General features: G+C 38.8%; 1 pseudogene; it reads right to left on the bottom strand.

Annotated features, from left to right (window-relative positions):
• Positions 1-319: 319 nt before the first annotated feature.
• LOC138815557 (Golgi to ER traffic protein 4 homolog pseudogene) overlaps positions 320-27,333 on the bottom strand; it is a 37,848-nt pseudogene continuing 10,834 nt past the window's right edge.

Genomic DNA, 27,333 nt, shown 5'->3' with positions numbered 1-27,333 from the left:
AGTGAAGAAAGCCACTCCTAGGGCTGGCGCCTGAGCTGGGTGACTTTTCCCTGTGTGGAGCTGAGTCTGGCAGGTCAGGTTAGGCTCTTTTGACCTGCTAGATGTCTCTAGATTTATTCCAAGGCCTGAGTTGGTGCTAGCAGCTCCACCAAGCTTTGTCGGTATCCAAGATGGTCTCCGGTACTGGGGGGCGAGGGGTGGCCTTCCCTCCTCTGCTCCCTGAGAAGGAGTGAGTACGTTAGGCTGCTATGCACGCCGAGTCTTGGTTCCTGGGTAGTCTCTGGTCTGTGAACTGCAGGATGAAGATGTCTGCTCCTTGTCAGTTCTTGCTGGTGTTGTGTAGAATCCGCTCATCCACCTCGTCTGGCTGCTTCGTCCTGGTCTCTTTGTGATTCAGGTATGGCGGCTGCAGTCGCTTCCGCCACCACTGCTGCTGTGGCGGCAGCTGCTGACAAGTGCTCAGGGCTGTCTCCTTGCCTGTATTTTCTCTCTCTGGCCTAACTCTCTGTGTGATGGCACACTTGGTGTGATTCTCTGGCTTAGTACTGTTCACTGGAGCTCTGAAACTGCTTTCTTATGCGAGAGCCTGTTTAGCCTCCAGCTTCTCCTCTGCCATCTTCCCCTCGAAGCCTTAAATGAAATTTTATGTAATGAGATTCATCTACTCACTGGGAACTGGACAGCTCAGTTTCCAAATTAGGAAGCTGAAATTCTCAAAAACATAGTGATAAAATATAATCCAAGCAGGGCGCTAGTGGCTAATGCCTGTAACACAAGTTAATCAGGAGGCTAAGATCTGAGGATCATGATTCAAAGCCAGCTCAGGCAGGAAAATCTGTGAGCTCTTATCTCCAATAAACCACTAGAAAACCAAAAGCGGCACTGTTGCTCAAGCGGTAGAGTGCTTGCCTTGAGGTGAATAGTCCAGGGACAGCGCCCAAGACCAGAGTTCAAACTCCACTCCCAACCAACACACACACACACACACACACGCACACACACACACACACACACACAATCCAAGTGAAGAAGGTTCCATTGGATACTAACTGCATGTCTGTGAATTATCTAAGTTTTTCTGTCTTATAGCAGTTACCACTCACCTAGATTGACAGCGGGAGGAAAGGGGTGGGAGATAAACACAAGCTACTTGGGATACTGAGAGCTGCTCCTTGAAGGTAAGGGTTGTGCATGAATCTTTTCTATATTTAGTAGACATCAAAGTGTGTAGAATCCTGTAGTTATAAAAATGTATTTCAACATGTACAACAGATGCTCTGTTTATCAAAATAGGAGAGAAATCAGACAGGTGGATTCTATAAATATACAAGCAATATATAGAAAATTTGCTACATTCTATTCCATGATAGGCTCTGGAATAAACTTTGGTTTTCTGTACATACTAGGTAAATATTCACACACTAAAAAACAGAAGTGTAATCCTTTATTACGGTTAAAATATATAGAATATCTTAATGAAATATATTTGTGGACCTATTTTTTCCTTAATTTCTTCCACTCCTGCATTAAAAATGGCTCTAAGAGAAAAGTTTCTAGATGTGTAAAATATGAACTCCATCTATTTCGTTTGTTGAATTTGTACTTTAGATAGGATTTAAGTCCTTATTTCATCTTTAGGCTTAGGGCTAGGAAAAGAATAAGTAATCTCAACAGATTGTCATGCCTCACTTTTAAGGAGAGTTATGTATTTATTAGGAGAAATATGTATTGGTCTTGGTAGCTAGGAAACTTCAAGAAACAAAAGAAAAAGAACAATTCCACAGCAGTCTCAAGTATTTGCATATCTTCAAGTGAACATTAGTTGCTCTTTATTCTATAGTATATTTACAAGGATAGTTTTACAACCTATTTCTAAGCTATTGTCATCCTCCAGAGTAAAGTTCAGGCATGCCTATTGCTCATTATATAGATCGCAGTTGCTCAAACTCAGAACCCATTTTTTGTATAGGTTTCACCTGGCTACCTTTACCTCACTCAGTAGCACTGAGGGCTGGGAGATTTATTTCAAATATTTAAATACACACAAACACACACACACATCACTGGCTTTCACTATTGCTGTAAAAATTAAGTCCCTTTTGTCCCTTACCCAAGAGTATCATAAATCGTGTACCATCCATGAAAATGTGACAAGTTCATTATTAACTTGCAAGTAGGTTAAATCTCTAGCCTCATACAATTCTACATATTCATATGAAGAAAAATATATACCTAGAGTTTTGGTGTGCTACTACATTATGAAGCTCTCAATTTTCATTTTTTTAAAAAAATACATTTTTATTGTAAAAATAATGTACAGAGGGGTTAGAGTTTCATGAGGAAGGTAATGAGTATATTTCCTATCAAGCATTGGAAGGCAGCTCAGTGGTAGAGTGCTTGCCTTGTAGGCATGAGGCCCTGGGTTCAATGCCTCAGTACCACATACACAGAAAAGGCCAGAAGTGGTGCTGTGGCTCAAGTGATAGAGCACTAGCCTTGAGCTGAAGAGCTGAGGGACAGCACCCAGGCCCAGAGTTCAAGCACTATGACTGGCAATTTAAAAAATCTGTATCAAGTTCATCATATTTGCCCTATTTTAGAAATTGGAAGTCACATATTTCCATCAGAACTAACTATATTTAATGGTACAACTTTCTACGGTGTTTTGAGGACCTAATAATTTGTGGATATGCCCCAAGGCTTTTTACTAAAAGCTGAGGGAATAGGTCCAAAAATGGAAGCCTATAAACAGTCAGAGCATTATTATGTAGCTTTAGTTCACTGTTACAAAAGAGGAGTGCAAATCAATATGATGGTTCATCGTTACAGGACCAGAAGACATACTAGAAACTGACATCAGAGAAGAGTCAGTCACTGTAGGAAAACGCAAACAGGATGCACCAAAGGATGCAATCATCAGTGTCCAAATAAGCAACACAGAATGGTATAAAGTCATTGCAAGCATATATTTGATGAGTGGTTCACATCAAGAATATATAAAGAACAACATCCCAACAATAACAAACAACCTGATTTTACACTGTGCAAAGAATTCAGATGTTTCTCCAGAGAAGACAATTAAAATGTTAACATGCACATAAAGGTGTTTAACGTCACTAATCACTAGGAAAGTGTAAGTCAAAACAATGAAGAATATGACCATTTCATATGAATTAGGATAACTACAAAAAACAAAATAACAATACTGACAAAAGTGTGGCAAAATTGGAACCTTTCTATGGGAAACAGTATGGCAACTTTTCCAGCAATTCAAAACAGGATTATTCATGCCTGTAATCCTAACCAGTCAGGACAAGAAGCTGAAATCCAAGGATCATCGTTCCAAGCTAGCCTGAGTAGAAAACAGGAAGTGGACCTGTGTTTTAAAGTGGTAAAACACTAGCCTTGAGGAAAAGTTCAGAGACAGTGACCTGGCCCTGAGTCAAGCCCATGACAGAAAAAAAATGAAAGGAAGGAAAGAGAATTGTCATATGATCCAATGACTCCAATTCTGGGCATATACTCTAAAGATCTAAAAGCAGGGTCTTGAAGAAACCTTTGAGCACTCATATTCATTTTGTACAATACTAAAACATGGAGGCAATCCAAGTGGCCTGATACAAATGAATACATTAAATAAATGTGGTTTATACATACAGTGGTATATTACTTCAACTTTAAAAAGAATTATTTTGTGACAGATGTTATATTATGGCTGAATCTTGGGGACACTGTACTACATGAAATAAGCCAGTCATAACAAGATCAAATATTGCATAATTCTACTTATATCAGTTACATAGAACAGTCAAATTGATAGAGACAGGAAACAAAATCGTACTTGATGGAGATCTTGAAGCAGAGGAGAGTGGAAAATTATTTTAATGAATATAGAATTTTAATATTGGAGGATGATATCAGTGTGGACATTGAACTTGTACAATATTGTAAATATACTTACTACTATGTTGTAATCTTAAAATGATTAAGATAATAAAACCTGGGAGAAGAGAAGGAGAATGATGAAAGGGTAAATATGATCAGGGTACATTGTATGCCTATGTGGATATATCAAAATGAAATCCACTTATATAACTAGGTAATGCTAATACAAAGTGTAAAAAGATGATCAATTTTAAATTGTTTGCATTTGACCACAATTTCTGGAAAAAAAAGAAAAAAACAACCACAGGCTGGGAAAAAATTTAAATTTCCAGTAAGCAATAAACCTGGGTTCAAAACTATATCTCACTTAAGTGTGTGAAGCTGTTTTGTAATGTAATGAGAGAAGGCTCAGGAAAATCACCCCTTTTGTACAAAAATACATAGTGAATTTGCCGTAATTTGGATGTTATCATACAAATTTTAAAAATATAATAGCATATGTAGCATCTGAGATATGTTTCCTCTTTTTCTTAAGCTTCAAAGTAGTTTCTACTTGCACACAAAATGCATCATCTATTCTGCTTACAAAACAGTAAAACATTACAGGTGAGGTCTATAGCCCTTAATATACATAGCAATACATCTGAGGTGCCTACCATAATATCCACCCTTCCTTTCTGAATCAATAAAGACACCTTTCCATTTAACTGAACACCAGACTAAGTAAAATAGTGATAACATTTCCCAATAGTGATAATATTTAGATAACAGTACAGAGAAAAATTTTTGGGAGGTTATTGTGAATGGGGTTGCTCCCTTTATTTCCCTCCCTTCTTGTACATTGTCAGTGTACAGGAAGGCAACTGATTTTTGTGGGTTTATTTTGTATCCTGCTACTTTGCTGAAGTGATTTATGATTTCTAAATGGATGGAGTTCTTGGGATCGAGAAGGTATAAAATCATGTCGTCTGCAAAAAGGGATAGTTTATCTTCTTCTTTTCCTATGCAGATCCCTTTAATATCTTTTCCTTGCCTTATTGCCCTGGATAAGGGTTCCAGGACTATATTGAAGAGGAGTGCAGACAGGGGGCATCCTTGCCTTGTTCCTGATTTTAGGAGAATTGGTTTTAGCTTTTCCCCATTACGTATAATTGGCTATTGGTCTGACATAAATGGCTTTTATTGTTTTAAGAAATTTTCCTTTTATTCCTATTTTCTCCACAGCTTTTAGTATGAATGAATGTTGATTTTTATCAAAGGCCTTTTCTGCATCTGTGGCGATAATCATGTGATTCTTGACCTTGGCTCTGTTGATGTGTTGGATTACATTTATTGACTTATGTATGTTAAACCATCCCTGCATTTCTGGGATGAAGCCTATCTGGTCATAGTGTATTTTTTATGTGTTTCTGGATTCTGTTAGCTAGAATCTTATTAAGGATCTTTGCATCTGTGTTCATCAAGGAAATTGGCCTGTAATTCTACTTTTTGGTTGGGTCTTTGCCTGGTTTGGGGATGAGTGTGATATTGGCATCGTAGAATGAGTTTGGGATAGCTCCCTCCTTCTCTGTTTCTCTGAAGAGCTTGAGGAGTATGGGTAATAGCTCTTCTTTAAAGGTCTTATAGAATTCTGCTGTGAATCCATCTAGTCCTGGGCTTTTTTTTGTTGGAAGACTTTTGATAACTTCCTGTACCTCGTTGTAGGATATTGGCTTATTTAATTGGTTTACTTCTTCTTTGCTCAATTTGGGCAACTTGTATTTCTCTAAAAATGCATCTATTTCTGCCAGGTTTTCTTTCTTTAGAGAGTATAACTTTTGAAAGTAGTCCATTAGGATTGTTTGGATATCTTGGGTACGTGTGGTGATTTTTCCCGTAGCATCCCTAATCCTGTTAATAAGGGTTTTCTCTCTTTTTTTTTAAATTAATCTTGCCAACGGTCCATCAATTTAATTTATTTTTTCAAAGAACCAGCTTTTTATTTGGTTAAATTTGGCTATAATTTTCTGGTTTTCTAATTGGTTAATCTCTGCTCTTAATTTGGGTATCTGGCTCCATCTAGTAACTTTAGGTTCCATTTTTTTCTTGTTTTTCTAGCTGTTTTAATTGCAACATGAGATTATTTACTTGGTCTGTTTGCATTTTCTTGATGTGGGCACTGAGAGCAATAAATCTGCCCCTCAGGACTGCTTTTGCTGTGTCCCACAAGTTTCTTTGCGAGGTGTTTTCATTTTCATTGAGTTGTAGGAAATGTTTTATTTCTTCTCTGATCTCTTCTGTTACCCAGGCATTGCTAAGAAGTGTGCTGTTCAATTTCCCTGTATTAGAGAAATTTCTGCAGTATGCTTTGTTATTGAGAACTAGCTTAATTCCACTGTGGTCAGATAGGACACAAGGGATTATGTCGATCCCTTTGTATTTGCTTAAGTTCCTTGCATGAACTATGATATGGTCTATTTTGGAGAAAGTTCCATGAGCTGCTGAGAAGAATGTGTACTGTGTTGTTTTAGGGTGAAATACTCGGTAGATGTCAGTTAATTCCGCTTGAAGTATGGCCTCACTTAATTCAGTAGCTTCTTTGCCAATCCTCTGGTTGGTGGACCTGTCCTTTGGTAAGAGTGGTGTGTTAAAGTCTCTTAGTATTATCGTATTGCAGTCTATTTTATTCTGTAAGTTTGAGAGTATTTGTTTAACCTATGTGGGTGCACCAATATTTGGGGCATATAAGTTGATGATGGTAATATCCTCCTCTTGGATTGTTCCCTCTATTAATATGTAGTGTCCGTCTTTGTCTTTCTGTACTGATTTTAATGAAAAGTTTATTTTGTCAGATATCAGGATAGCTACACCTGCTTTCTTACTGGGGGAATTTGATTTGTAGATCCTTTTCCAACCCTTTACTCTGAATTTGATTTGTAGATCCTTTTCCAACCCTTTACTCTGAATTTGTTTGTATGTTTGGCTGAGTTTTTGGGGTTATGAAGATATAGTGTCGTTTCATCTGCACAAAGGGATAGTTTAACTTCTTCTTTCCCTATGAGGATCCCTTTAATGTCTTTGTCTTGCCTTATTGTCCTGGCTAATTGTGCCAGGACTATATTGAAGAGGAGTGGAGAGAGTGGGCATCTTTGCCTTGTTCCTGATTTTAGGAGAATTGGTAGTAGCTTTTCCCTATTACTTATAATATTGGGTATTGGTCTGTCGTGTATGGCTTTCATTGTTTTAAGAAATGTTCCTTCTGGAAGTGGCGCTGTAGCTTTAGTGGTAGAGCACTCGCCTTGAGCTGAAGAGCTGAGGGACAGCGCCCAGGCCCAAAGTTCAAGCCCCACGACCGACAAAAAAAAAAAAAAGAAATGTTCCTTCTGTTCCTATTTTCTCCACAGCTTTTAACATAATGTTGTATTTTACCAAAAGCCTTTTCTGTGTCTGTGGAGATAAGCACGTCAATCTTGACTTGGCTCTGTTGATGTGTTGGATTACATTTATTGACCTATGTATGTTAAACCATCCCTGCATCTCTAGGATGAAGCCCACCTGGTCATAGTGTATGATTATTTTGTGTGTGTTTTCTGGATTCTGTTAGCTAGAATTTTGTTAAGGGTCTTTGAATCTGTGTTCAAGGAAATTTGTCTAATTCTCTTTTTTGGTTGAGTTTTTGCCTGATTTGGGGATGAGTGTAATATTGGCGTCATAGAATGAGTTTGGGATAGTTCCCTCCTTCTCTGTTTCTCGGAAGAGTTTGAGGAGTATGGGTATTACTTCCTCTTTATAGGTTTTATAGAATTCTGTTGTGAATCCATCTATTCTTGGGCTTTTCCTTATTGGAAGACTTCTGATTGCTTCCTGCATCTCATTGTGACATAGTGACTAATTGATTTACTTCTTCTTTGCTCAGTTTGGGGAACTTCTGTTTCTGTAAAAATGCATCCATTTCTGCCAGGTTTTCTTTGTTTAGAAAATATAACTTTTGAAAAGACTCCTTTAAAATTGTTCAGATATCCTGGCTACTTGTGATTTTTCCTATGGCATCCCTGATCTTGTTAATTTGGGTTTCCTCTCTTCTTTTCTTAATTAATCTTGCCAACGGTCCATCAATTTTACTTATTTTTTCAAAGAAACAGATTTTTGTTTTATTAATTTTATCTATTATTTTCCTATTCTCTATTTCATTAATTTTCAGCTATTAGTTTGATTGGCTTTGTCTAGTAACGTTGGGTACCATTTTTTCATGTTTTTCTAGCTGTTTTGATTGCAATATGAGATTTTTTACTTGGTCTGTCTATTTTCTTGATGTGGGCACGGAAGGTAATAAATTTGCCCCTTAAGACTGCTTTTGCTGTGTCCCACAAGTTTCTTTGTGATGTATCTTCATTTTCATTGAGTTGTAGGAACTTTTTAATTTCTTCTTTAAGTTCTTCTGTTACCCAGGTTTTTCATAGAAGTGTGCTGTTGAATTTTGATGTATTTGAATAATTTCTACGGTTTGATTTATTATTGACAAGTAGCTTGATTCCACTGTGTTTGGACAGGACACGGGATTCGGTCAATCCCCTTGTATCTGCTTAAGTTCCTTGCATGAACTATGATTTTGGAGAAAGTTCCATGAGCTGCTGAGAAGAATGTGTATTGTTGTTTTAGGGTGAAATACTGGGTAGATTTCAGTTAGTTCTGCTTTTGGCTTCACTCAATTCAGTAGCTTCTTTGCCAATCCTCTCTTTGGTAGACCTGTCCTTTGGTGAGAGTGGTGTGTTAAAGTCTCCTAGTATTATTGTATTGGGATCTATTTTATTCTGTAAGTTTGCTTAACATATTTTGGTGCGCCAATGTGGGGAATATAAGTTAATAATGGTAATATCCTCCTCCTGGATTGTTCCCTGTATTAATATGTAGTGTCCTTCTTTGTCTTTTTCTATTGATTTTAATGAAAAGTTTATTTTGTTAGATATCAGGATAGCTACTCCTGCTTTCTTACTGGGGGCATCTGATTGGTAGATCCTTTTCCAACCCTTCACTCCGAGTTTGTATGTTTGGCTGAGAAGTGGGTCTCCTGAAGGCTAAAATGGATGGGTCATGTTTTCTGATCCAATCTGGAGTTCTTTTTCTTTTGATTGGTGAATTAAGACAGTTAATATTAAGAGATAATACAGAGAGATGCATTGTGGTCCCTGTCATTCCCTGTTTCTATGAGATTTTCTTCTTTCCTTTCCTTCTGTGCTTGCTCAGTTAGAATTCTATTAAAGCCTGTCTGGTGTGGGTCCCTGTTCCTGGTTGCTTTCTTCAGGTTGTGTTCCCCCTATTGTATTCTTTGTAGTGCTGGCTTAATGTTTATGTATTGATTTAGTTTTTCTTTACTTTTAAAGTTTTTCAGTTCTCCATCCACTGTGAATGCTAGCTTTGCCAGTTATATCAGTCTGGGTTGGCAGTTATTGGCTCTCAGGCCTTTTTTGCATTCAGTGTCTGTGTGGAGAGATCTGCATTGATTTAATTTTTTCCCATTGTAGTATACCTGCTTCTTCATTTTTGCTGCATGCAAGATTGTTTCCTTATTTTTCAGATCTACCATTTTTTACTATAATGTGTCTAGAAGTGTTTCTCCTGGGATCTTGCTTCTTTGGTATTCTATATGCTTCTGTTATGTAGGTAACTTGTTCTTTTTTGAGATGGGGGAAAGTTTCACAGATTATCTTTTTGAATAGGTGTTGCATTCGCTTGCTTTGATATTCCTCACTTTTGTCCACTCGAATTATATGAAGGTTAAATTTCCTGGCACTATCTGCTTGCTCTTGGATTTCCCTTTGGCATAATTTAAGTGATTTTTTTTCCATATCTGAGATTTTTTTGGTCCAGTTGGTGTATTCTGTCTTCTGTATCTGACACTCTACATTCCATTTTGTTCACTCTGTTAACTACAGCTTCCATTGTGGTTTGCATGGACTCATTTCTGGATTCAATGTTAGTTCTCCAAATACTAATCTCACCTCTTAATGAGATGTGTGCTACCTCTATTTTTGTACTAATCTCACCTCTTAGTGAGGTCTGTGCTGCCTCTGTGTTTGTACTAATCTCACCTTTTAGTGAGGTGTGTACTGCCTCTATTTTTGCATGCACCTCCTGTGTGATACCTTGCATCACTTTCAATATTTTGTCCCTGTGTTCTTTAAATTTCTGGTCTATTTCTCACTTTAATTCTTGAGTCATTACCTCCTGCATCTCTTGGATGTAACTTTGTCTTCCATTCCTGCTTTGCTCCCACTGGGCCTCTCCCCTGGATAGCTGCTGTCTTTTGGGGGTAGCTTGCTATACAGGGTGTTGATAAGGCTTGTAATTTTTTTCTGTTATTTTCAGGGATTATTGTAGACTAATCTGAAATTTTGTTTTGGTCAATAGATGTCTGCTTTGCTTGGTTGCTCTTTCTGTGCTGGTAGAGAGAGTTTGTACCTGCCTGGTCTCAGTTCTGTTGGTGGCCAACCTCTAGCTTCTACTCTGACCGATGTAGGGTTCTGTTCTCAGCTCTCTGCTGTAGAACAATGGCAGTTCCCACCTATAGAAGGGTTGAGCAGCCTAGAATGTTCCTGTTTATTCCAACAGGTGCTCTTGGTGAGATCGGATGTGCTGGATGTACTCTCCCATTTGCTGGAGTCTGCTATGGGCTCCTGATTTTTTTTGGCCGGTTGTGGGCTTGAACTCTGGGCCTGGGCGCTGTCCCTCAGCTCTTCAGCTTAAGGCTGGTGCCCTACCATTTGAGCCACAGCACGACTTCTGGCCCTTTCTGCATATATGGTGTTTGGGAATCAGATCCAGGACCTCATGCACACAAGACAAGCACTCTAATCCTGAGCCACCTTACCAGCCTGACCTCCTGACTATTATCAGGTGCTGGCGGCCTGCGTTGTCCAATAACCAGCCTAGGATATATGGGTCGGGTTCTGGTTGGGTTTTGGCTTCTGGTTCTCTTGTGCTGGACCCCTGATCTTTTGCTGTCAGAGGCATGATTCCAAGGCGGGTGCAGTTCCTTGTTTTTCCCCCCTCTGCTGAGGCATATGCTAAGCTTCTGAATTCAGTTGGGAAGAGTTGGTTGTGTTGCTCAGGCACTGGATCCCCAGGCCTTGTCCCCGCCCCTGCCATGGGGCATGCCAGTTGGACCTGTGCTGCTGTGTATCCTGCCTAGGTTACACAGCCTGGAGTACACATTTCAAATTTCTTCCACTGTAGGCTGTTTTGACCCAGGGGCACTGTTCCTGGCTTGGGCATTTGCGCTCCCTTCCAGGGGCGCTCTTGCTCTAGCCTGGCCAGCTGGGTGTGCTCCATGGGCTGGTGGAGCTCTCAAACTATTCCCAGTTTTAGTGGATCCTGTGGGGGAGGAGTCTGGGTCAGGGTCTGGGGATTCCCACCAGCTCTGGTCTCCCTTGAGGGATACACTGTCCCCTGGGGAGTACTCACCCTGGAGTTAGTTGTTGTTTCTGTGTGATGTAGGTCATTGGTTGCCATTGCAATCAGAGTTCAGTTGAGATGGTTGTGGGCTGGGCAGGGTGGTGATGGCTCTGTGTGTTTCACCTCAGTCTCTGTCTCTGTTGATGCTGTTTGGGTTGGCGCCACTGGATGGACCTCCGGCCAAGGAGTTGGGGAAGGGGTAACCAGTTAATGAGATAATAGTCTAACAGACTTTCTTACTCAGGTTGTCTTTAAACCTCGATTATCAGATCTCAGCCTCCTGAGTTGCTACGATTACAGGCATGAGCCACTGGCACCAGCTTTTTTGAAAAAGCAACAATTAATAAGGCAGATACCTTAGATCATGCCTGTAATCCTAGCTACTCCAGAGGCTAAGATCTGAAGATGATGATTTGAATGTAGTGGTGCAAAAACGTTTGTGTGAGTCTTTTATCTCCAATAAACTGCTCAAGAAAATCCAGAAGTGAAGCTTTGGCTCAAGTGGTAGAGTGCACTCTTGAGCAAAAAAGAATCTCAGGGACAGCACCTAGATCCTGAGTTCAAGCTCCAATTCTGGCACACACACACACACACACACACACACACACAAACACACACTGAAAAGTAAATAGACAATGTGAAGAAATCAAGGACAAAAAAATTGAATATTGTAAGGACTTTTGGGTTTAGAGGCATGACTCAGTTTGTAGGACAATAGCTAATGATTGAAACTTTCAGGTACCAAGGACTTAAAAAAAAAGAATTATCTGCCCTGTATTTCCCTTTTTTCATATTCTCATTTGGGAACTATTTTCTTTTTAAAAAACCAAATATTGCTGTTTTAGTGGTGATATACAGCATGGTTAACTTTCTCTATGTCATGTAACTAGTACATTTTCTTCCTTTTACCTAGTCTCATCTGTTCCCCCATTCTCATCCATTTCCTCCCTCCCATCTAGACCCTCGAGTTCCATAGTTCACTTTCAACAATGTCCAGTACAGCCAGTGGGCTCTACTGATGCAATTTTTCATCCACTTTCCAGTGATTCTGTTCCCTTCCCCTATCTTTCCTTAGATGTGCACGTATATTATATAATGTATATTGGGTTAAGAATACAGAGTCATCACAAAATGAATAGATGAATTAAGACAAGTTCCTTTGTTTCCTTATCTTTGTAATTTTATTCAGTTATATGTATTGTTTTATACACATAAGAAGAGGTGCTTGGGTATTACAATTTTGTGATTTTCTCCAAAGCCTGTCCTCTTCTGTTCTTATTATATATGATGCCTAGAATCATGTACAGTTTGTCATATCCCCTTGAGTTTTAAATCTAACTTTCACATATCAGGGAGAAAATGTGCCATTTGTCTCTATGATCTTGGCTTAACTTTCTTAACATGATTTATTCTAGTTCCATCCATTTCCCTGCAAATGACATTATTTTTTTCTTTCTAATGGCTCTTTCTGTAAAATTTCATTGTATATAGATAGCATAATTATTGGATCCATTTATTTATTGTGGGGCATCTGAGTTTTGTACATAACTTGGCACTGTGAATTGAGCAGCAAGGAACATGGTTATGCAAGTGTCCTTGTCATATTATGGTTCATGATTCTCAGGTTAGATGCCTAGAACTGGTATGGGATGGTATTAGAGAAGGCCTGTATTTAGATTTTTGAGCAACTTCCAGACTGCTTTCCAGAGTGGTTGTATTAGTATACATTCCCACCACCAGTGCAGTAGGATTCCTTTTCATCCACTTCCCAACAGCATTTGTTTTCAGAATTCAGAATATTTGGGTAAGATGGTACCTCAGGATTGCTTTGATTTACATTTTTATGGCCAGGGATGATGAACCTTTTCTGATGTTTCTTTGCCATACTTACCTCTTCTTCTGAGAAGTCTCTCCTTACCTCCTTGCCCATTTAGTGATTGGTTTATTAGGTTTGGGAGGGGTAGTTTCCTGAAATCCATGTATACATTGAATATTAGCCCTTTGTCTGATGTATTGCAGGTAAATATCTTTTCCCAATTTGTTGGTTGTCTTTTTAGTTTAGTGGCTATGTCCCTAGTCTTTGCAGAATTTCTTTCCTTTGATGTAGTCCCATTTGTTGGGTCTCTCTCCTATCTGTTGTGCCCCTGGGACTCTATTCAGGAAGTCCATGCCTGTACCTACAATTTCTAATGTCATCCCTATTCTGTGTTACAGTAGTTTGGCTGATTTTATGGTAGTTAATCCATTTTGAATTGATGTTAGTGCAAGCAGAGATCCACTTCTAGTTTTCTGACTATAGCTGCCCAGTTTTCCCAACACCAATTGTTGAAAAGGCTATGATTTGTGTGTGTGTGTGTGTGTGTGTGTGTGTGTGTGTGTGTGTGTGTGTGTGTGTGTGTGTGTTTGTGTGTTGGTTTTGGGGCTTGAACTCTGGTCCTCAGCGCTGTCCCTCAGATATTCAGCTTAAGGCTAGTGCTTGAGCCACAGTTCCACTTCCCATTTTCTTGTGCTTTATTGGAGATAAGAGTCTCATGGGCTTACCTGGCCCTGCTGGCCTTGAACAACGATCCTCAGATCTCAGCCTTCTGAGTAGCTAGGATTAAAGGCATGAGCCACAGGCAACTGGCAAGGCTATGTTTTTCCACTGTACATCTTTCACTCCTTTATCAAACATCAGATGATTGTAAGTATGTGGTTTTATTTCTGGGTCTTTTGATCTTTTTTAATACATTTTCAATGTAAAAATAATGTACAGAGGGTTTACAGTTACATAATCTAGGTGATGAGTACATTTCCTATCAAGCATTATTACCTCCTCCTTTGTTTATCCCCCATCATGCCTTCCCTCCCACCTCCACAGCTACACTCCCCCTGATCCCGCCTAAATTCTGATGATCGTTTTTCCACAAAGTGTCTTGTGCATCTCATTATTACAATGGGTCAACCTGTATCTCTATTTAAGCATTTTGTTTTTTCCCTTCCCCTCCACAAATTAGAGAAGCATATATAAAATATGCATGGCATCGACATTACATACAGTGAAAACAGGGGTTATACCATGGGGGAGGAACATACAAAGAACAAAAAAATCACATGATATATTGTAAATACGTTAGAAACAAGAGAAAGAAAGAAAAAAACACTTATGTCCCTATCTTGTGGTTCATTTCACTTATTTGGTCATATGTACATACCTTTTCTTTTTGGAGTGCAGGATAAATGTGTGCCAATGGAAAATGACCCAGTCTATGTTTAGGAAAACCAATAAGTGAGGTCCAAAATCTAGTTTCAGTTGAGGAAAGGGAATCTGTCCTCACAGAATATCCAGAATAATCTGTCCTGCTGCAGGGGATCCAATATCCAATTGAGAAATTATAATCTCTCCCTCCCACGACTCAGGAAAAAATTCTATCTTTTATGAGGAAGTAGATCTCTTTGAGGACTCTGAGGCAGAATTGCTGCCTGAAGGCAACTTAGAGGCCAATCTAGATTTCGAGATTCCTTCACCTCTTCCTGGGAAAATTTTTCTTTTTCTTTTTGTCCTTATAGTTGTAAAATGTTCATTCTATTTATTTTTCTAACGTTATTAAAATGCCAATGTTTATATTATGTTATACAATTCGTGAATCCTAAATGTGGTTTTTTTCAACCTACAATCTAAAGCACCATGCACTTGTTTTGTTTGTGGGAAAACACAGAGTAAGAGGGGCTGTACAAGAGAGACTTATGGATATAAAGGGGACTGTTAAATGCACAGGCAGTGGCAAGGAAGCCAGGCCATGCCTGAATGAGGTGATAAGGTGGCTCCAAAAGCTCTAGGACATAGCAGATCAGATGTCCTTAGAAAGCAGTTCTGTCAATTGTGACAAATGCTACAATGTTTATAATGGTATATGGGACTCTCTTCCAACAGTGAATTCAAGTCTGTATACATATTTATTGTGCTTTGGGAAATATTGAAGAAAAATTTGGCTCCAATAATATCCAAAATGTACTTAGGGCTGAAAATATTTGACAAAATACATAGTAAACACCTATATTGGAAAGTAAAAGCCATCATCAATAGAAGAAAGAAGGCTTACATAGATGGACAAAGACAAAATCAGGAAGGAAAAAAATCCACTATTAAATCAGTTATATGCAAATATTTGTTATATTCTTTATATTTTTATAGTATATTATATGATGTATAAGAATGAATATGATTTTTCATACTACAAAGGCATTTATCACTTTCAGTCTTGAGTATATTTTTCACAAATCTAGTGTAAATCATTATTGGGGAAAGTGGTAATATAACTTTGATTATAATTATATGAATATATTTTTTGATTCTAGATATAATACTGATTATAAATAGATGAATAAATATATACACATATTTTCATATCTGTCTATGAAGTGAATAGAATGAAACTTAGTACACTATGTATAAAAAAGCAGCTATGAGTTGAGTATAGGAGTCTCAGGTCTATAATCCTAGTGATGTGGGAAGCTGGGTTCTGAGGTTTAGTCTCTCTTACCCCCATCGCATTAGATTTTGAGAGGAGTCCTGGGCCCTCCAGTGTAACAAAGAGACACACATGCAGTGGGATCACACTCCCTGCACCCAGAGGAAAGTCAGTAGAAATCAGAACAAGCCTCTTATCTTATGACAGTATACTCAGTTCCTGTGCCAAGATGGACATCTGTAGAACATCATATTGAAAGTTTGCATTCCCTCCAAAAGTGTTTCTGACTATGCTGAATTAAACCTCATTTTACCTTCCAAGCTTCAAACACATAGAAATATGTCAATGGCTCAAGAGAGATGGAGAAAGACTTACAAATACACAAAATTGTATACTCTGCTTCAGTAATTCAATGACAAATCATCAAAGGCATGTTTTGAATTTTTCTTTCTTTTTAAGGAAATGGAAATATAGAATTCATCAGGGAGTGGGTGATAATTTGGTTGCTGAGTTGTAGAATGCACTTCTGGGCATGGGACACACTTGGCTTGGTGAATTTCTGTGGGGATGTGTGTCCTCACGCAGCTTCACAAAACAATAGCCATAACTTCTATGATGCCACAGCCATCTTTCCATAGCAGGAAATAGGTGTCAGGCACTGATCTTGCCCTGAAGTGGACTCAGCGACACAGAAAGGCACAAAGAATGCTAGCCACCAGACTTCAACTTGAAGAGCTGGCTTGACCAGAAACTAGCATAAATTGAGCTGGAGAAGGATGATCTCCAAGTAAGGTTCCTGAGCACTAAGGACCAGGCATTATTACAGATGTTGGCGAAACAGAAGTGAACGTGGATCTCTCCTTAGCAATTTCTTGCTGAAAAGAAAACCAGAAGTCATAATGATAATTTCTATAAATCAGAGACATGACATTGGTCGTTTTGTGGCAACAACTTCAAAGTGGGGATGCGAGGAGACATCCCTGAGAAGGAGATAGTTAGCTTGAAAGCCATCATCCATGCAATTATCTAGAAGCAGGTACTGCAGGCAGTAAGAACAGTAAGTACATCCCCAATTAATGGGAATGGACGTGACTTGCTTCAGAAAAGGAAAACAGCACTGACATGCTTGCTTGTGAAGTAAGAATGGAAAGCTACAATGAAGAAAAAAAGATCAGAAATGAAGATAAGAATAAATTAGATAGATATTGGATGCTGCGGGTTACAAAATGAAAAATTCTCATGTTATTCTAAATCTGACATGACCCCTGGAACCAAAGTGCTCAAATAGGAGCTAGACACATATGATTCACCGAGAGAATACTTTTAAAATGTGACTCTAGCCGGGCTCTGGTGACTCACAACTGGAATGCTTGCTACTCAGGAGGCTGATACCTGAAGATCATGTTTGAAGCAAGCCCAAAGAGTTAATTTGGAAAGACTGTTCTCCAATTAACCACCCAAAATATCATGTGAAACAACTGGTAGAGCACTAGCCTTGAGAAACAAAAACTAAGGAACAGTACCCAAGCCCAAGGTTCTAATCCCTGGAATACATAAAACAAAGAATCCAACAAATAAAATTTAGTGCTCAGTAGATCATCACTTAGCATTCTAGTTCCATATATTTGGTATGACCTTTGGAAATTATATCCTTAGCAAATGCTCTCCTCTGATATTCTGCTTCATTATCCGCTTTCAAACCCCTGGCATCACCAATGTCTGCTCCCATTTAGCATACCAGTCTGCCACTGGAAATTTTTTTTTAATTTAATTTAATTTTATTTGTGAACATAGTGTACAGAGGAGTTACAATTACATGGGCAGGATAATGCGTACATTTCTTACCAAGCATTGCAGCCTCCTCCTTTGTTTACCCTTCACATCCTTTCCCAGCCTCCCCCCTCCCCCCATCCCAATCCTTCTCCTTCCCTCCCCTTCCCCCCCCCCCCCGCACCGACGTTGTAAAGCTCGTTTTGGAAATGAAACTTGTACTTCTCATTGTTGCAACAGGTCCACCTGTATCCTTAAACAACTGGTTTTTCCCCATCTCCTCCACAAGTTATACTGACATCAAATATAGTGAAAGCAGGGGTTATACTGTGGGGGAGGGACATACAAAGTAACAAAGAGATAATCTTATAAATGCGTTAGAAACACATGCATGGAAGAAAAAAACATTAAAATACACATCTAAGGGTTCATTTTCCTGACATCACATTATCTGACCTTTTCCGCTTGACTCATACATATACTAGATATTACAAATAAGAGAAACCATGGGACCTATGTTTCTTTGGGCCTGGCTTACTTCACTTAATATAATTTTTTCCAAGTTTTTCCATTTCCTAACAAATGGTGCAATGTCATTCTTTCTGATGGAGGCATAGAATTCCATTGTGTATATATACCACATTTTCTTTTTTTTTTTATGAGGTCTCTTATTTTTTTTAATATTATTTTATTTTATTTGAGAACATACTGTACAGAGGGGCTACAATTACATGGGCAGGATAATGCATACATTTCTTACCAAGCATTGCAGCCTCCTCCTTTGTTTACCCTTCACCTCCCTTCCCAGCCTCCCCCCTCCCCCCACCCAATTATACCCCCCTCCCCCCCACACCGACATTGTAAAGCTGGTTTTGACATGACATTTTGTATTTCTCATTGTTGCAACAGGTCCACCTGAATCCTTAAACGACTTGTTTGCCCCCATCTCCTCCACATGTTATACTGACATCAAATATAGTGAAAGCGGGGGTTACACTGTGGGGGAGGGACATACAAAGCAACAAAGAAATAATCTTATAAATGCGTTAGAAACATATGTATGAAAGAAATGAAAACATTAAAATACATATTTAAGGGTTCATTTTCCTAACATCACATTATCTGACCTTTTCTGCTTGACTCATACCTATACTAGATATTGCAAATAAGGGAAACCATGGGACCTATGCTTCTTTGGGCCTGGCTTACTTCACTTAATATAATTTTTTCCAAGCCTTTCCATTTCCTAACAAATGGGGAAATGTCATTCTTTCTGATGGAGGCATAGAATTCCATTGTGTATATATACCATATTTTCTTGATCCATTCATCTACTGAGGGGCATCTGGGTTGGTTCCATATCTTAGCTATGGTAAATAATGCTGCAATAAACATAGTTGTGCTGGTAGCTTTAGTGTGGTCTTGTTTGTAAACATTTGGGTAAATGCCCAAAAGTGGGATTGCTGGGTCATAGGGAGTTCTATGTGAAGTCTTTTGAGGAACCTCCATACTGTTTTCCAAAGTAGTTGAACAAGTTTACATTCCCACCAACAATGAAGTAAAGTTCCTTTCTGTCCACATCCCCTCCAGCATCTGTTGTTGTTAGAGTTCTTGGTTTTTGCCGTTCTAACTGGAGTGAGGTGATATCTCAATGTTGTTTTGATTTGCATTTCTTTTATGGCTAGGGATGTTGAACATTTCTTCATGTGTCTATTGGCCATCCTTCTTTCTTCTTCAGAGAAGCTTCTCTTTAAGTCTTTCGCCCACTTTTTTATTGGGCAGTTGTTTCTTTGAGGATTTGTTGTTGGGGCGTTTAATTTTTTGAGTTCCAAGTATATTTTAGATATGAGACCCTTGTCCGTTTTATGGCTAGTAAAGATCTTCTCCCAATCGGTGGGCTTTCTATTGATCTTGCTAGCTATGTCATTTGCCCTGCAGAAGCTCTGCAACTTTATGCAATCCCATTTGTCCAACCTTTCTTTCATTTGTTGTGTTTCTGGGTCTCTATTCAGAAAATTTCGGCCTGAGCCAAGGAGACCTAGGGTTTCTCCTATTCCATCCTGTAATGTTTTCAGAGTGTTTGCTTTGAGTTCAAGGTCTTTGATCCATTTGGAGTTGATTCTGGTGCAGGGTGATATATAAGGATCTAGCTTAAGTTTTCTACATGTAGTTAACCAATTTTGCCAGCACCATTTACTGCCACTGGAAATTTGAACATATATTTTTATTAATCATCACAATTCTGATTATCTTTCCACACACATCAAATGAGTAGTAACTATATTCCTCTATTTTGTGTGTTTTAATCCTCCTTTGAGTTAAAAAGCCTTAACTATTAAAAACTATAGAAGAGTTATCAAATTAATTCTACCATCATCATTTTTCCACCCAATCTTGTTACATTAGTTATGTGAATTTTTGTTTCTTTATATGTTGCTCCGCCACAATATAATCCCTGTTTTCACTGCATTTGATGTCGGTGCCATGCATCTTCTATATATATTTCTCTAGCTTTGGGAGGAGAGGGGAAAAATCCAAATGCTTAACAATGGATACAGCTTGACCCCCTGTAACAATGAGGTGTAAAAGACACTATGTTGAAAAACTTACTTTACAATTTAGGCAGGAAGGAAGGCGAGAGGAGGGAGTGTACTTCTGGAGGTGGGAGGGAAGGGATGGTAGGGGAAAAACAAAGGAGGAGGTAACAATGCTTGATAGGAAATATACTCATTATTTTGCTCATGTAAATGTAACCCCTCTGTACAGTATTTTTACAATAAAAACATTAAAAAAGATACTATATGAAAGTTTGCACATGATACCTTATAACTATAATTCTTTCAAGAATTAGGGTTTTACACAAACATCCTGATTGCTTTGCCAAAGGATAAGAGATTGAAATAAGGTACCTAGCATCTTGGAAGGAAAATACTATTGGCTTTAGATCAAATTCATTTATCTAATACTGAGGAAATGAATTTCAGAAATGGCAGAGGCAACGTGTATCATAAAAATAACCTTATGAGGTACAACCAGGATGCCCAGATCAAACTTCCTGGAAAAAAGCAATGAATGAAAAGCTACTAATACTTCTAAAATGAGCCTATTGGTGATGGTTCATGCTTGTTATGCTAGGTAATTAGAAGTCAAAGATGAAAGGATATCAATTGAAAGCTTGGCCAGGAAGAAAACCTTCCTCTCTGCAACCAGCAGACAGGAAGCATCAGCTCTGTGCCTGATGCCCAGCTGGCTGGACGGTCTCTGCCCACATTCCGACACACAAGACCAACCCAATCTGAAATATTATCAAATACATTCAAATAATATCTCCTGATTGGGAGATAATCTTTGAAAGATATAACTAAAACATTTCACTGATTTCCTTTTGAAAAATTCAGAATGAAAGGGGAAATATGTTCTCACTGACTGAAGGGTAAGTTAACGACCAGAATGATGTTAATGGGGGTAGAAGCCCATTTGGTAACTTATCCACTCAACCATCTTTCCTCACTTCTTGTCACATATCCTGAGCAGTGAGATTTTGTAATGCAAAGTATGTGTGTGAGCATGCAGCTTGTAAAAGTAGTAATGAAATGCTAGGCACTGGAACTCAGGCCTGTAAAACTAGCTGCTCAGAACCCTGAGATATGAGGAACTGAGTTCAAAGCCAACATGAGAATAAAAGACTCTTACCTTCAATTTACCAGTAAAGGCAAAAAGATGAGCTGTGCTTCAAATGCCAGAGTGCTAGCATTGCATACAAAGCTAAGGGACATCCAGGCCCTGAATTCAAGCCCAGTACTGGCTCTCATACACAAAAAGTAACCATGACAACATCACAGGTTATAAATATATTAGCAAGGGATGTAGGAGAATGGGATGATGACAGAATTTACCTCACTTTTAGTCTCAAGCATTCTGTACAGCGTAGCCCAATCTGTGAAAAGCTCTAGGTGAAATCTTCCTCAAAATCAGATTCATCCTCATATCCCTCTGCACATTTATCACACACACACACACACACACACACACACACACACACAAAGGTCTATATTTTGCCATCTAATTTTGAAATATATAACCATACACATATGCTTCAGAATTCTGTGCCCTTGATTAGGTTACATAGGGAGCACAATATATCCAGGGTCTGGCTCATTCTTCTAATCCGCTGCTCAGGAGGGTGGGATCTGAGGATCACAGTTTGATGCCAACCTAAGCAAATAACTCCTCAAGATTCTTATCTTCAATTAAGAAGCAAGAAGTGGAGATGTGGTTCAAGTGGCACAGTGATAGCATTGAGTAAAATAATCTAAGCAAGATTTCCAGACCCTCAGTCCAAGCCTGTGTACTGGCCCACTAACACTCCATAAGCCAAAAATCCCTGAAAGACCAAACCAAAAATATGTCAATTTTATGCTAACTTATGAAGTGAAATCCAATAAGGCAACATAGCTTTTGGTTGTTGAAGATTTGGTTGGAAAACCAAAAATTCAACGTGTGCTTAAGTGATATAACAAACAAGCAACGAAATAAAAATTTCCCAATAAAAATCTGGAACCCCTGACCAAGAGATTTTTTTCTACGTTTTTGAAAATTACTTATTTTTCAGTAAGTGAAATAGTATAAACCTTTATTATAAGTTATAGGAGTCAGTGTAAGCTCCAAGGAAGTGAATGTAAAACTAAAATCACACACAGCATTACAAGTTTCTATGCCTCTGGTGAGACACTAGAAATCTGTAATTGTGTAGCCTCTAGAAAGGAGAAGGGAGATGCTCAGCATCATTGGTCATAAAAGAAATGCAAATCAAAACCACATTGATTCCACCTCACCCCAGTTAGAATAGCCATTTTCAAGAGAACAAATAATAGCAGATGTTGACCAGGATGTGGCTAAATATGAACACTACTACACTGTTGGTGGGAATGGAAGGCAGTATGGAGGTTCCTAAAAAGACTAAACATAGAACTCCCGTAAGATCCAACTATCCCACTTCTTGGCCATCACCCAAATGATTTCAAAATAGAGCACAATAAGCTACCAGCACAACTATGTTCATTGCAGCATTGTTTACCATAAATAAGATATGGAACCAACCCAGTTGCCTCACAATAGATGAATGGATCAAGAAAATGTGGTATATTTACACAATTTTATGCTTCTGTAAGAAAGAATGATATTGTCCCTTTCATAAGAAAATTGATAGACTTGGAAAAAATCATATTAAGTGAAGTAAGCCAGGCCCAAAGAAACATAGGCTCTATGATTTCCCTTATTTGCAATTAGTATTATCCTGTTAGTCCTGACAGAGGATTATAATAGCTGAAGTACTATAAACATATGTGTGATCATACAAAATGATGCTAATTGAAATGAACACGAAGATATTGAAACAGCAGGTCTTATTTTGTTTAGTTGTCAACCTTGATATAGCCAATGTACAGTAACTAGTTCTTTCTTTTTACTTTATTTCATTTTTCTTTTCAAATTAGTTTTATCCCTGGCAATTCTTGTCTTTGATTCTGGTACCCTCCATCCTATATATGCCTGTATTTGAGGAAAGGGAAGGGAAATAACAAAATGCTGAAAGATGACCCAGTGCAACAATAATAGGTTACATTAAAGCGGGAATGATCTTTACAACAACCTGGGGGACATGGGGGGAGGAAGGAGTGGAGGGAAGGGATAGACAGAGAAAAACAATAGAGTGGGAAACAATTTTCAATGAGAAATGTAACTTATTCGTGTAAATATAACCCCTCTGTACAGCATCTTTACAATAAAATATTTTTAGTGTAAAAATGAATTTTTCCCATCAAATGTCAAGCTGATACCATTGGAACTTCTGAGTTCATGTGAAAGAGTGTTTTAGGAGTTTCAAGAAGCTAGTACTAAGTACAAATAACCACAATTTAGTGATAATAAGAAAAGCTCTTTTTATTGTACTATATGAACAAAAGAAAATTTCTTTTTGTTTCTGTTCACTTAGAACTCTCTTTGCCATCTGCATTGTTCCAAAGTCAAACTAACCACTTATCCTTATCTTTCTTTGGTATCTAGCTTTGGCATGTAATCTGAGATATAAGCAGTATTCTTTTTTCAATTTGGAGGCCTAGCAGGGAGGTGCTCCTTCCTGGTCAAGAGGTTAGACTGGAGGACCCAGCACACTTGCTGTGGTTTCTTCTGCACAGCTCACTGAGGAACTTACTCAAATATGTTTTCAAATTCTACCAATAACTCTTATTAGTATGAAGCACTTAATTAGAAGTCACTTTCTCAAACTCCTATTTGAGTAATAAATAGAATAGGAAAAATGTTGTTTGCTATTTTTTATCACTACATATCTTAATGTCTAAGTATAAAAGCCAGACTTACTCTAAGGGCCTAGAATAAGCAAAATGGCTTCTAGAGCTCAGATTATTTCTTTCCACAGAAGATGACAGCAGCAGAAACTGGCAGAAGGAAGAGAAAGTTTAATGTCTCCTTAATTCTTAAGTTTCAATGCTCATTGAGGAATCCTCAGGACTGAGGACAGTTTAAGGACGTAACAGATCCTGTGTTGTTTTCTATCATAGGAAGCAGACACCAGTCTCCCATCACTCTTTAGGTGACACACATGAGTGGTGTTCTTGGTGGGTCCTGAGAGGGTCCAGGACGGCTCTGTCATGATCACTGGAAACTCGGAATTGCTCTCTAAGAGAACGACATAGAGGAATGTGGTAACAAGACCTGAGATAGGGTTTTGTCAGATCTAGGTGATTTGTAACAGGCACTAATGCCTTCTGACTAAGAATGTGAATATATCATCAGGGTCCGGCACACAAATTTATCATGACGCGTTACCTTGCACCATTTCATAATGAAAGCCAAGAAAAGATAATTAATGCCCTCTGGACATGTTTTCATCAATATTTATTAGATAAAAAGTTATAAAATCAAGTTCATGTTGAGGAAAAATCCCAGATGAAAACCAAATTTCAGGGGCATTTACAAAAACTGTTGTTCCGTATATATCATATGTGACAAATTATTAAAACTTAAAGAAGCTGTGTAAGTTAAATTGATTCTTTTGTAATACTGCTGCAACTTTATTTTACATTTCAACTACTTAATAAAAATAAGGTAGGCCAAGCATCACCAGTGGCTCACATCTAGCTTCAACTGTGGCTATTAAGAAGGATGAGAGGAGTTCCGGGAAGATGGCGGAGGAGAAGCTGGAATCTGAACAAGCTCTCGCATAGAAAGGAGTTTTAGAGTTCCAGTGAACAGTCCTAAGCCAGAGAATCACACCAAGTGTGTCATCACAGGACAGAGAGTTAGACAAGAGAGGGGAAGCCAAGGAAACGCAGCAGCTGCCGCTCCGGCGGCGGGGCCGCGGCAGCGGCGACCACCGCCCCGGAGACATACCTGAGACACAGAGAGTCGGGAACGAAGGAGCCAGACGCAGCGGACGAGCGGATTCTACCCAACACCAACAAGAACCGACAAGGAGCGAACATCTTCATCCTGCTGTTTGCAGACCAGAGACGACCCAGGATCCAAGACTCGGCGTGAGTACAAGCCTGACATCCTCACTCCTCAGGGAGCAGAGGAGGGAAGGCCACCCCTCCCCCCCCAGCACCGGTGATCTCCATCTTGGATACCGACAAAGCTCAGAGGAGCTGCTAGCTCCAGCTCAGGCCTTGGAATAAAATGAGTCATTTAGCAGGTCACAAGAACTTAACGGCGAAGTGACCTGCCAGACTCAGCTCCATCCAGGGAAAAGCCACCCAGCTCAGGCGCCAGCCATCGGAGTGCCTTACTTCACTGGGTAACCAGAGCCAGAGGCTGCCCCTCCCTCTAGCAGCCTCGACAATCAATTGAAAAACAGAAACCCTGAGAATGGCTCCAGGCTGGGCGCTGTGAGCTTTATCACAAAATAGCCCCAGGGAAAAGCTACTGTTTATTGAAAGGCCTCAACTCTACCCAGAACCTAGCCTCATCACCACATCCCCCTCTTTTGTGACTCTCAAAGCAGACCACCCTCCCAGAAAACTAACCTGGGAGGGGGATCTCAAAATCTTGGGTAAAGTAGAGCATTTTTCTGCCTCTTCCAACCAACCGACTTAAGAAACCAATCAAGCCACAGGACCTCAACCTGACCAGAGACTCCAACAAGAGACTGGTTGCAGACAAAAGGGAGATACAGGATTCTTCCCATTCCTCCCCCCCCAAAAAAAAAAAATCAAAAGACTTTTTTTTTTCTTTTTTTTTTTTCTTCTTCTTCTTTTCTTTTTTTTGCTTGTTTTTTGTTTTTTGTGACCTTATATATATATATATATATATATATATATATATATATATATATATAAATTTTTTTCCCTTCTAAAACTTTTATTAATCTTTAATTTTTGCCTCTTCTGAAAAAATAATTGTTTTCCAGTAGCCTTTTTTTTTCTCATCTTATAATTTTTATTTTAGGAATACGTGAATAAGAGTTTTCCTTTCTTTTCTTGTCTTCTTTCTCTTTTTCTTTCTTTCTTAATTATCTTTTTGTTTTTTATCTAGCTCTACTGAACTTCTGATCTTTTCTTCTCCCGTTCCCATCCTCAAAGCTTTTCACATCTCCGCTATGTCCCTCCCCTTCTCTGAACATATTCACATTCCATTCTAAATAGACGGTCTTTTAACCTCTATAATAACATTAATTTTTACGTTTCTATTATTTTTCTGGTCTCTCTTTATTCCCCTTTCCGTCTCTTCTTTCTCTCTCTCTCTCTACTTGCATCCTACCCAACTCATTTCCTGCACTGTGATTAGGACATAGTTAACTCTCCCTGTGCCTCCCCACACCAATCTACTCCTATTTTTTACCCACATCTCTCCCTAATCCTAATAATTTCTGGTTTTCCAAATTCTTTTCTGCGGTTCGAAGTCCTTTAACATATAGTTGTTTGATGTTGAATAGATGTATCTGTTGAACTAGATTGTATCTGTAAACTATTGACTGTACAAATGCAAACTTTGGTTGATGGTTGCCTTAAGATAGTGTTCTAGCACAAAACTGGTGCAATCTTTATCTCAAATGGGCCGAGTAAGCCGAAAAAACACAAGAAAAATGGCAAATTCGGGTATCTCAATTCCCAACCTTGATAATCAGGGATTAGAACAGATAAAGAATAATCCAGAGGAGAGTTCCCAAATAGCTCTACAAACACTAATAGCAAACATGATAAATGAGAAGTTTGACAATGTACAAAGGACTCTGTATGAGCGTGATAGGGAGAGAGAGGAGGCATCCCAGAAGTTTATACAGGAATATCATAAGCGTGAGGAAGCTTCTCAAAAACTGATACAGGATTTGCGTGAACAACTTGAGAATACTCAAAGAGAAAGGGAGGAATGGCGTGAGCAGGCAGAGATCACTCAAAGAGAACTGCAGGAATCCCACAGAAGGGAGGAAACTAATCAAAGAGTAATTCACGAATTAAGAGACCAGGTAGAGAATACACAAAGATCACTAAAGACATTCATGGAATCCATTAACAAAGAGCTGAAGGAAGTCAGGGAGACCACAAAGGGAATGCTGAATGGAACCCAACAGAAGGAATGGGAGTCCAAAGAAACCATAACCAATCAACTAAGTGATTTGAGAACAAACACTGAACACCAAATTAAGGAAGTAAAGAAAATCATACAAGACCTAAAACAGAGCTTCAACAAAGAACTTGAAACCATCAAAGCTGACCAATTAGAAGGAAAAGAGATAAAAAAACAAAGTAGAGAGTCTCGACAGCAGGTTAGACCATGCAGA

Source organism: Dipodomys merriami, unplaced genomic scaffold (assembly GCF_024711535.1).
Source record: "Dipodomys merriami isolate MVZ:Mamm:240054 unplaced genomic scaffold, mDipMer1.0.p SCAF_65, whole genome shotgun sequence".
Classification (NCBI taxonomy): domain Eukaryota; kingdom Metazoa; phylum Chordata; class Mammalia; order Rodentia; family Heteromyidae; genus Dipodomys; species Dipodomys merriami.
This window is presented reverse-complemented; position numbering and strand designations above follow the sequence as displayed.